The 11,306-nt window shown below is 44.6% G+C and overlaps 1 protein-coding gene across 5 annotated transcripts in view; it reads left to right on the top strand.

The window, feature by feature from the left end:
- The window catches only part of phf2 (PHD finger protein 2), a 106,523-nt gene that overhangs the window by 24,905 nt on the left and 70,312 nt on the right, over nucleotides 1–11,306 (top strand). The window lies entirely within an intron of this gene.

The following is an 11,306-nucleotide window of genomic DNA, read 5'->3' as shown; positions in this document are numbered from 1 at the left end:
TTTATACTTGTCTTAGAACTCCAAAACAAACAACAAAAGAAATTTATTAATATAAATAGTGAAAGTACTGGAACAACTGTACCATTATTCAAGTTTGGAGGAAGTTTCTGAATAAAAATCCTAAATTTAACTGTTTATGCAAGCAGAACCTTTTAGTAACACTCAATACTGTTGAGATATTTTGTAAATTTTATGGTTTTTAACCATCGCAAAATAAAAACCCATACCGTAAGCACATGGACAGGAACGGTCCATGTCACAGGCAGAGATTTAGTTATTTATTGCGCTGTGAGGGGAAAAAGTTTATTAAGAACATAAGAAATAGGAGCAGGAGTAGGCCAATCGGCCCCTCGAGCCTGCTCCGCCATTCAATAAGATCATGGCTGATCTGATCCTAACCTCAAATCTGAATTCATGTCCAATTTCCTGCCCGCTGCCCGTAACCCCAATTTCCCTTTACTTCGAGGAAACTGTCTATTTCTGTTTTAAATTTATTTAATGATGTAGCTTCCTGGGGCAGCAAATTCCACAGACCTACTACCCTCTGAGTGAAGAAGTTTCTCCTCATCTCAGTTTTGAAAGAGCAGCCCCTTATTCTAAGATTATGCCCCCTAGTTCTAGTTTCACCCATCCTTGGGAACATCCTTACCGCATCCACCCGATCAAGCCCCTTCACAATCTTGTATGTTTCAATAAGATCGCCTCTCATTCTTCTGAACTCCAATGAGTAGAGTCCCAATCTACTCAACCTCTCCTCATATGTCCACCCCCTCATCCCCGGGATTAACCGAGTGAACCTTCTTTGTACTGCTTCGAGAGCAAGTATGTCTTTTCTTAAGTATGGAGACCAAAACTGTATGCAGTATTCCAGGTGCGGTCTCACCAATACCTTATATAACTGCAGCAATACCTCCCTGTTTTTATATTCTATCCCCCTAGCAATAAACGCCAACATTCCGTTGGCCTTCTTGATCACCTGCTGCACCTGCATACTAACTTTTTGATTTTCTTGCACTAGGACCCCCAGATCCCTTTGTACTGCAGTACTTTCCAGTTTCTGCCATTAAGATAATAACTTGCTCTCTGATTTTTCCTGCCAAAGTGCATAACCTCACATTTTCCAATATTGTATTGCATCTGCCAAATCTCCGCCCGCTCACCCAGCCTGTCTATATCCCCTTGTAGGTTTTTTATGTCCTCCTCACTCTCTACTTTCCCTCCCATCTTTGTATCATCTGCAAACTATGATATGTTACACTTGGTCCCCTCCTCCAAATCGTTAATATAGATTGTAAAGAGCTGGGGACCCAGCACCGACCCCTGCGGAACACCACTGGCCACTGGTTGCCAGTCCGAGAATGAACCATCTATCCCAACTCTCTGCTTCCTGTTAGATGACCAATCCTCCACCCATGCCAGAATATTACCCCAATCCAGTGATTCTTTATCTTGAGCAATAATCTTTTATGTGGCACCTTGTCGAATGCCTTCTGGAAGTCTAAATACACTCCGTCCACTGGTTCCCCTTTATCCAACCTGTCCGTTATGTCCTCAAAGAACTCAAGCAAATTTGTCAGACATGACTTCCCCTTCGTAAAGCCATGCTGACTTTGTCCTATTAAATTATGTTTATCCAAATGTTCTGCTACTGTCTCCTTAATAATAGACTCCAAAATTTTACCCACCACAGATGTTAGGCTAACTGGTCTATAATTTCCAGCTTTCTGCCTACTACCCTTTTTAAATAAGGGTGTTACATTAGCAGTTTTCCAATCTGCCGGGACCTTTGCCGAGTCCAGAGAATTTTGGAAAATTATTACCAAAGCATCCACAATCCCTACTGCCACTTCCCTCAAGACCCTAGGATGTAAGCCATCAGGTCCAGGGGATTTATCCGCCTTGAGGCCCATTAATTTACTGAGTACCAATTCCTTAGTGATTTTAATCGTATTTAGCTCCTCCCCCCCGAGAGCCCCCTGTTTGTCCAGTGTTGGGATATTCTTATTGTCCTCTACCGTAAAGACTGAAACAAAATATTTGTTCAGCATTTTTGCCATCTCCATGTTTCCCACCATTAATTTCCCGGTCTCATCCTCTAAGGGACCTACGTTTGCCTTAGCCACCCTTTTTCTTTTTATATAACTATAGAAACTCTTTCTATCTGGTTTTATATTTTTTGCTAATTTATTTTCATAATCTATCTTCCCTTTCTTAATCAATCCTTTAGTTACTTTTTGCTGTCTTTTGAAGACTTCCCAATCTTCCTTGTTATAGGTCCTTGTTTTTAGTTGGATACTATCCTTAATTTCTTTACTTAGCCACGGATGGCTGTCATTTCTTTTACACCCTTTTTTCCTCAGTGGAATATTTTTTTTTTGAAAGTTGTAAAATAACTCCTTAAATGAACACCACTGCTCAAGTACCGTCTTACCCTTTAATCTATTTTCCCAGTCCACTTTAATCAATTCCGCTCTCATACCATCATAGTCTCCTTTATTCAAGCTCAGTTCGCTTGTTTGAGAACCAACCTTCTCACCCTCTAATTGGATATGGAATGTAACCATGTTATGGTCACTCATTCCAAGGGGATCCTTAACTAGGACATTATTAATTAATCCTGGCTCATTACACAGGACCAGGTCCAAGGTTGCCTGCCCCCTTGTACGATCAGTTACATACTGCTCAAGAAATCCATCCCTAATACACTCAATAAACTCTTCCTCACAGCTGCCCTGCCCAATTTGATTTGTCCAGTTAATATGATAGTTAAAATCCCCCATAATTATAGCTGTTCCCTTATTACATGCCCCGACTATTTCCTGATTAATACTTCTTCCAGCAGAGTTGCAACTATTAGGAGGCCTATATACTACGCCCACTAGTGTTTTTTTCCCCTTATTATTCCTTATCTCTACCCAAACTGTTTCATTATCCTGATCCTTTGTCCCAATATCATTTCTCTGTATTACAGTGATTCCTTCGTTTATTAACATAGCCACCCCACCTCCCCATCCTTCCTGCCTGCCCTTCCTGATTGTTAAATACCTGGCATATTTAATTCCCAGTCGTTGTCACCCTGCAGCCATGTTTCTGTGATGGCCACAAGATCATACCCATACGTAGTTATTTGTGCCGTTAACTCGTCCATTTTGTTACGAATGCTACGTGCATTCAGATAAAGAACTTTCAAATATGTTTTGTGACACTTAGTTCCTGCTTTTTCCTTTTTTAACACTTTACCTTTTACTCCATAACTTCTGTCTCTTCCTGACATGCTTTCCTCTGTCTCCCTGCTCAGGTTCCCAACCCCCTGCCACAGCTTTGATGCTGGGTTAATCGCCTTACGCCTTCTAGTTTTTATTTTATCTGGCGTGTCTAAAGTACACTTTCTTTCCGCTGCTCTACGCTTTTCCCTTTCACTTGTTCTTGAACAACTGTTTGTACTATTTGTATTGTAGATTTCCCCTGGGTCTTCCCCTCTCTTGCTGCTCTCAACTTTATTCCCTTCTGACTCCCCGCTCAGGTTCCCATCCCCCTGCCACTCTAGTTTAAACCTTCCCCAACAGCACTCGCAAACACCCCCGCGAGGACTTTGGTCCCGGTCCTGCTCGGGTGTAACCCGTCACGCTTGTACAGGTCCCACCTTCCCCAGAACTGGTTCCAATGTCCCATGAATCTAAATCCCTCCCTCCTACACCATCCCTGCAGCCACGCATTCATAGAGTCATAGAGAGTTATACAGCACGGATAGAGGCCCTTCGGCCCATCGTGTCCGCGCCGGCCATCAGCCCTGTCTACTCTAATCCCATATTCCAGCATTTGGTCCGTAGCCTTGTATGCTATGGCATTTCAAGTGCTCATCCAAATGCTTCTTGAATGTTGTGAGGGTTCCTGCCTCCACAACCCTTTCAGGCAGTGAGTTCCAGACTCCAACCACCCTCTGGGTGAAAAAGTTCTTTCTCAAATCCCCTCTAAACCTCCCGCCTTTTACCTTGAATCTATGTCCCCTTGTTATAGTACCCTCAACGAAGGGAAAAAGCTCCTTAGTATCCATCCTATCTGTGCCCCTCATAATTTTGTACACCTCAATCATGTCCCCCCTCAGCCTCCTCTGCTCCAAGGAAAACAAACCCAATCTTCCCAGTCTCTCTTCATAGCTGAAGCGCTCCAGCCCTGGTAACATCCTGGTGAATCTCCTCTGCACCCTCTCCAAAGCGATCACATCCTTCCTGTAGTGTGGCGACCAGAACTGCACACAGTACTCCAGCTGTGGCCTAACCAGTGTTTTATACAGCTCCATCATAACCTCCTTGCTCTTATATTCTATGCCTCGGCTAATAAAGGCAAGTATCCCATATGCCTTCTTTACCACCTTATCTACCTGTTCCGCCGCCTTCAGGGATCTGTGAACTTGCACACCAAGATCCCTCTGACCCTCTGTCTTGCCTAGGGTCCTCCCATTCATTGTGTATTCCCTTGCCTTGTTAGTCCCTCCAAAGTGCATCACCTCGCACTTTTCCGGGTTAAATTCCATTTGCCACTGTTCCGCCCATCTGACCAACCCATCTATATCGTCCTGCAGACTGAGGCTATCCTCCTCGCTATTTACCACCCTACCAATTTTTGTATCATCAGCGAACTTACTGATCATACCTTTTACATTCATATCCAAGTCGTTAATGTAGACCACAAACAGCAAGGGACCCAGCACCGATCCCTGTGGTACCCCACTGGCCACAGGCTTCCAGTCACAAAAACAACCTTCGACCATCACCCTCTGCCTTCTGCCACTAAGCCAGTTTTGTATCCAAAGTGCCAAGGCACCCTGGATTCCATGGGCTCGTACCTTCTTGACCAGTCTCCTGTGCGGGACTTTATCGAAGGCCTTACTGAAATCCATGTATACCACATCCACTGCGTTACCCTCATCCACACGCCTAGTCACCCCCTCAAAAAATTCAATCAAATTAGTCAGACATGATCTTCCCTTGACAAAGCCATGTTGACTATCCCTGATTAATCCTTGCTTCTCCAAGTGGAGACTAATTTTGTCCTTCAGAATTTTTTCCAATAATTTTCCTACCACTGATGTTAGGCTCACTGGCCTGTAGTTCCCCGGTTTTTCCCTACTCCCCTTCTTGAATAATGGTATTACATTAGCGGTTCTCCAGTCCTCTGGCACATCCCCTGTGGCCAGAGAGGTTCTGAATATATGTGTCAGAGCCTCCGCAATCTCCTCCTTTGCCTCACACAGTAGCCTGGGATACATTTCGTCCGGGCCTGGGGATTTATCCATTTTTAGGCCTGCTAAAACCGCCAATACCTCCTCCCGCTCGATGTTAATATGTTCGAGTATATCACAGTCCCCCTGCCGTATTTCTATGTCTACATCGTCCTTCTCCATAGTGAAAACAGATGCAAAAAATTCATTTAGAACCCCTCCTACATCTGCCGGCTCCACACACAGATTGCCATTTTTGTCCCTAATGGGCCCTATTTTTTCCCTAGTCATCCTCTTACCCTTAATATACTTATAAAACATCTTAGGATTTTCCTTTATTTTGCTCGCCAGTGTTATTTCATGGCCCCTCCTTGATCTCCTAATTTCTTTTTTAAGTATCCCCCTGCACTTTTTGTACTCCTCTAGGGCTTCCTCCGTCTTTAGCCTTTTGTATCTGCCAAAAGCCCTCCTTTTTTTCCTAATCCATTCTCGTATATCCCCTGACATCCAAGGTTCCCTGGAGTTCTTGGAACCACCCTTGACCTTTACGGGAACATGTTGCCATTGTATGGTCTCAATCTCCCTTCTGAAAGACTCCCATTGCTCCGATGCGGATTTTCCTACAAGCAGCTGATCCCAGTCCATTTTGGCCAGATCCTGCCTTATCCTATTAAAATCGGCCTTCCCCCAATTTAGAACCTTTATTTCCGGCCCCTCCCTGTCCTTTTCCATGACCACCTTAAATCTCACCAAATTATGGTCACTGTCACCAAAGTGCTCACCTACTAGCACTTCTTCCACTTGGCCGGCCACATTCCCTAGAATTAGGTCCAGTACCGCCCCCTCTCTTGTCGGACTTTCTACATGCTGGCTCAAAAAGCTCTCCTGGATGCACGTTAAGAATTTTGTACCCTCTAAGCCTTTTACACTCTGAGTATCCCAGTTAATATTGGGGAAGTTGAAATCCCCCACTATTATTACCCTATTATTTGCACAATTTTCTGAGATTTGCCTACATATCTGTTCCTCTATCTCCCCCTGACTGTTTGGGGGCCTATAGTACACTCCCATCAAAGTGCTTGCCCCCTTTTTGTTTTTAAGCTCCACCCATATGGCCTCATTAGAGGAACCTGCTAATATATCATCCCTCCTTATGGCAGTAATTGATTCTTTAATTAATATTGCGACCCCCCCTCCTCTTATACCTCCCCCTCTGTCTCGCCTGAAGATTCTGTACCCCGGAATATTGAGCTGCCAGTCTTGCCCCTCCCTCAACCATGTCTCTGTGACAGCAACAATATCATACTCCCATGTGTTTATCAACACCTTCAGTTCATCCACCTTATTCGCAAGACTCCTTGCATTAAAATAGATGCCATCCAGCCTTGCCCTCACATATTTGCCCTGTCTTCCAAGCTGACTTGTTTTTTTCTCTATATTTGGCTGCACATCACCCCCTATTGTAGCTCCACTCTGTATCCCATCCCCCTGCCAAGTTAGTTTAAACCCCCCCCAACAGTGCTAGCAAACCTCCCCACAAGGATATTTGTCCCGCTCTGGTTCAGATGCAACCCGTCCAACTTGTACAAGTCCCACCTTCCCCAGAAGCAGGCCCAGTGATCCAGGAAACTGAAACCCTCCCTCCTGCACCAACTCTTTAGCCACGCATTCATCTGTTCTATCCTCCTATTTCTATACTCACTAGCCCGTGGCACTGGGAGTAATCCAGAGATTACAACCTTTGAGGTCCTGCTCTTTAATCTGCTACCTAGCTCCCTAAATTCTTGATGCAGGACCTCATCTCCCTTCCTACCTATGTCGTTGGTCCCAATGTGGACCACGACCTCTGCCTGCTCACCCTCCCCCTTGAGAATGCCCTGAAGCCGCTCAGTGACATCCATGACCCTGGCACCAGGGAGGCAACAAACCATCCTGGAGTCACGTTTACGGCCACAGAAACGCCTGTCTGTTCCCCTTACGATAGAATCCCCTATCACTATAGCTCTTCCACTCTTTTTCCTCCCAGCCTGTGCAGCAGAGCTACCCCTGGTGCCAGGAAGTTGGCTGCTGCTGCCTTCCCCTGATAAGTCATCCCCCTCAACAATATCCAAAGCGGTATATTTGTTTGAGAGGGGGACGGCCACAGGGGACCCCTGCACTGCCTGATTGCTCTTCATCCTGTCTATTTTCCTGTTCCTATACTCACTAGCACGTGGCACCGGTAGTAATCCTGAGATCACTACCTTTGAAGTCCTGCTTTTTAATTTATCTCCTAACTCCTTAAATTCACCTTGCAGGACCCCATCCTTTTTTTTACCTATGTCGTTGGTACCAATATGGACCACGACTACTGGCTGTTCACCCTCTCCCTCCAGAATGCCCTGCAGCCGCTCCGTGACATCCTTGACCCTAGCACCATGGAGGCAACATACCATCCTGATTAACTCGTACCATTAACTCATTAACTCATACCATTATTATTTGTTTATCTAATTGCAGTGGGTAAGGAAAAAGCGATTTATTTTCCAGCAACCGATCAAGAAGTATTTGTCTCTGTGGAGATTTCTTACAAACATCTTTCCAGATTCTTTTATTGGAGATGTGCATCCCTCACCTATTTCCTTACCCAGGCAGTGAAACCTCTGACTCACTGAGGGCAATGGCACAAAACATTTGCTAATGCAATAAAAAAATATTTTCATAAACCTAGTATATTAGTTTGTTGCTTTAATATTGCATTAGTTCAGCCACATATCAGGAAGACTGCAGCCATTTCTTAGCTCTCGTGATTTTTGGAATAGTATGGTAGGATAATGGCTTCTGGTGGGAAACTGCGCTGACGAGTTAATTTTCTGCCCGCCTGTGGCAGAATGAGATCCAGACAATTAGAACGGCTGTGTCTGATTTAAGTCCCACCAGTCGACATCCACCCGTTCCAGGCTGGACGCGGTGGAAAATTACGCAGTCTGGAGGCTACGCGCCGACAGCAGGTAAATTGCAGGATTGACAGACGGGCTGACCCGCAGGAAGCCGGCAATCACGCCTGCTCAACCTGTAAACCAACCTCTCAACGCCTGCTCAACCTCGACCTGGCCCCACAGGGAAAGTCAAAATAAAATTAAAACTGATCTTTTTGTGCCTCTTCTGGCTCCGATCCTCTTCGCTACAGGGTTGGCCTGGCAGGAAACTTGCTGCCGCTTCTCGCTCAGGTTGTCTTGTAAAAATTGCAGTCGGGTCCTGATGATGTCATCGGAACCCAACATGCATATGTTAAAAAGGACCCCAATGGTTCTGGGCTGGTGTCCTTGCCATCAGCTCAAGAGTGCAGGTTAAAATACAAGCCTCGCAACTCCGGGGGTGGGGGGTAAGTAAATTTGGCTGGTTTAACTATCCACCCACCAGGTTTCCGCTGGGCGGGTAGGGTTAAAACCGATCCCTATGTGTCATTTTGGCTTAGTTGGCCTGTAGCACAGAAGATTGTGCATTCAAGCTCCATACCAGGACTTGAGCTTGCAATCTGGGATGACACTAAGTGCAGTACTTATAGAATCATAGAATGATATAGCACAGAGGGAGGCCATTCAGCCCATCATGCCTTTGCTGGCTCTTTGAAAGAGCAATCCAATTAGTCCCATTCCCCTGCTCTTTCCCTATAGCCTGGTAAATTTTTCCCCTTCAAGTATTTATCCAATTCCCTTTTGAAGTTATTGAATCTGGTTCCACCACCCTTTTGTGCCGTGCATTCCAGATCATTACAACTCTCTGCATAAAAAATGTTTTCCTCATGTCGCTTCTGGGATCTCTTGCCAATTACCTTAAATTTGTGTCCTCTGTTTACTGACCCTTCTGCCACTGGAAACAGTTTCTCCTTATTTACTCCATCAAAGCCCTTCATGATTTTGAACACCTATGTCAAATCTCCCCATAACCTTCTCTGCTCTAAGGAGATCAACCGCAGTTTCCCTAGTCTCTCCATGTAACTGAAGTCCTTCATCCCTGGTACCATTCTAGTAAATCTCCTCTGCACCCCTCTCTAATGCCTTGACATCCTTCCTAAAGTGTGGTCACCAGAATTGGCCACAATACTCCCGCTGAGGCCTATCCAGTGTTTTATAAAGGTTTAGCATAACTTCCTTGCTTTTGTACTCTAAGCCTCTATTTATAAAGCCAAGGATCCCATATTCCTTTTCAACAGCCTTCTCAACTTGTCCTGCCACCGTCAAAGATTTGTGTACGTACACCTCCAGGTCTCTCTGTTCCTACACCCCCTTTAAAATTGTACCATTTAATTTATATTGCCTCTCCTCATTCTTTCTACCAAAATGTATCACTTCACACTTCTCATGTGTTCAATTTCATCTGCCATGTGTAAGCCCATTTGACCAGTCTGTCTATTACTCCCTGAAGTCAGTTACTATCCTCCTCACTGTTTACTATATTTCCGAGTTTCATGTCATCTGCATACTTTGAAATTATGCCCTCTATACCCAAATCTCGGTCATTAATATATATCAAAAAGAGCAATGGTCCCAACACCGACCCCTGCGGGACAACATTGTACACTTCCCTCTAGTCTGAAAAGCAACCATTCACCACTACTCTCTGCCTTCGGTCCCTTTGCCAATTTCATATCCATGCTTCCACTGTCCCTTTAATCCCATGGGTTCCAATTTTGTATCCATGCTGCCACTGTCCCTTTAATCCCATGGGCTTCAATTTTGCGAACGAGTCCATTATGGTACATTATCAAACGCCTTTCGAAAGTCCATATATGCAACATCGACCGCACTACACTCATCAACCCTCTCCGTTACTTCATCAAAGAATTCAGTCAAGTTAGTCAAACATGATTTGCCTTTAACAAATCCGTGCTGGCTTTCATTTATTAACTCATATTTTTCCAAGTGCCAATTAACTTTGTCCTGGATTATCGTCTCTAAAAGTTTCCTCACCACTGACTGGCCTGTAATTGCCGGGTTTATCCCTCTCCCCTTTTTTGAACAGGGGTGTAACATTTGCAATCCTCCAGTGCTCTGGCACCACGCCCTTATCTAAGGAAGATTGTGGCCAGGGCCTCTGCAATTTCCACCCTTACTTCCCTCAGCAACCTAGGATGCATCCCATCCGGACCGGGTGACATACTTGAGGAAATGCTGCATTGTTGAAGGTGCCATCCTTTAGATGGGGCATTAGATTGAAGTCTGCCTGTTCTGGTGGTTCTAGAGGATATTGAAGAGCCTATAGCATTGTTCATTGAAGACCAGCCTGTCCTGTCTAACATTCCTTCATCAATCAGTACCACTGGAGAGAAAAATATATATACTGGTCATTCATCTCATTGTTATTCATGGGACATGCGTAGTGCAGAATGAATACTGTATTTATCTACATCAGTTACTGTACTCCCAAATGTAATTTATTAAAGTGCTTTGAACTGTGAAAAATCACTGTGACTTGAAGTATTGTATTATTTAAAATATCTGCTAGGTTAGAAAGGGAAACTCAAATAGAAATTACTGCAAACTTTCCCTGGGTTATTCCATTAAAGGTTACATTTTTAATTACATTCCCTTAAGATAGGTTCAGTAAATTTTGTGGGTTGATCCTTTTGGTTTAATATTTGACACTTGCAGTAGCCAGCTCTAATGTCAGGATGAATAGTAGAAGAGAGGTCTGTGGGTCTCTGTGCAGATCAATTGCATGAAGACTGCACTCCTCTATCATTATTGCCTCCGGTCAGGAATGTCCAAACTAAGACCTGTGGACCACATACAGCCCATGAGTCCTGGCCATGTCGTTCTTGAAGCCCAGACGACTCATTTCTATTTGTGTTTATACTTATTATTCACTGGCTGTGGCCCACGAAGACAAAATGCTTGGACGCTCTCAGGGAGATAGTGCAAGATATATTGGGTGCTAAATTGGGCCGTGTAGCGCCCATTGTCTTGGCACTACACGGCCTCTCCAACATCTAAGATGGTGTATTGGCTGCGCATGCACGTTTCCAGCGTAACGTGCGCCGGACGCCAGAGTTAGCACATGCGCAAATACCAAATGCCAGAAGCATGAAAAGTAAGGAGAAAAT

This window comes from Heptranchias perlo, chromosome 17, assembly GCF_035084215.1.
Source record: "Heptranchias perlo isolate sHepPer1 chromosome 17, sHepPer1.hap1, whole genome shotgun sequence".
Classification (NCBI taxonomy): Eukaryota; Metazoa; Chordata; class Chondrichthyes; order Hexanchiformes; family Hexanchidae; genus Heptranchias; species Heptranchias perlo.
The sequence above is the reverse complement of the archived record's forward strand: the minus strand, read 5'-3'. Positions and strand labels throughout refer to the sequence as shown.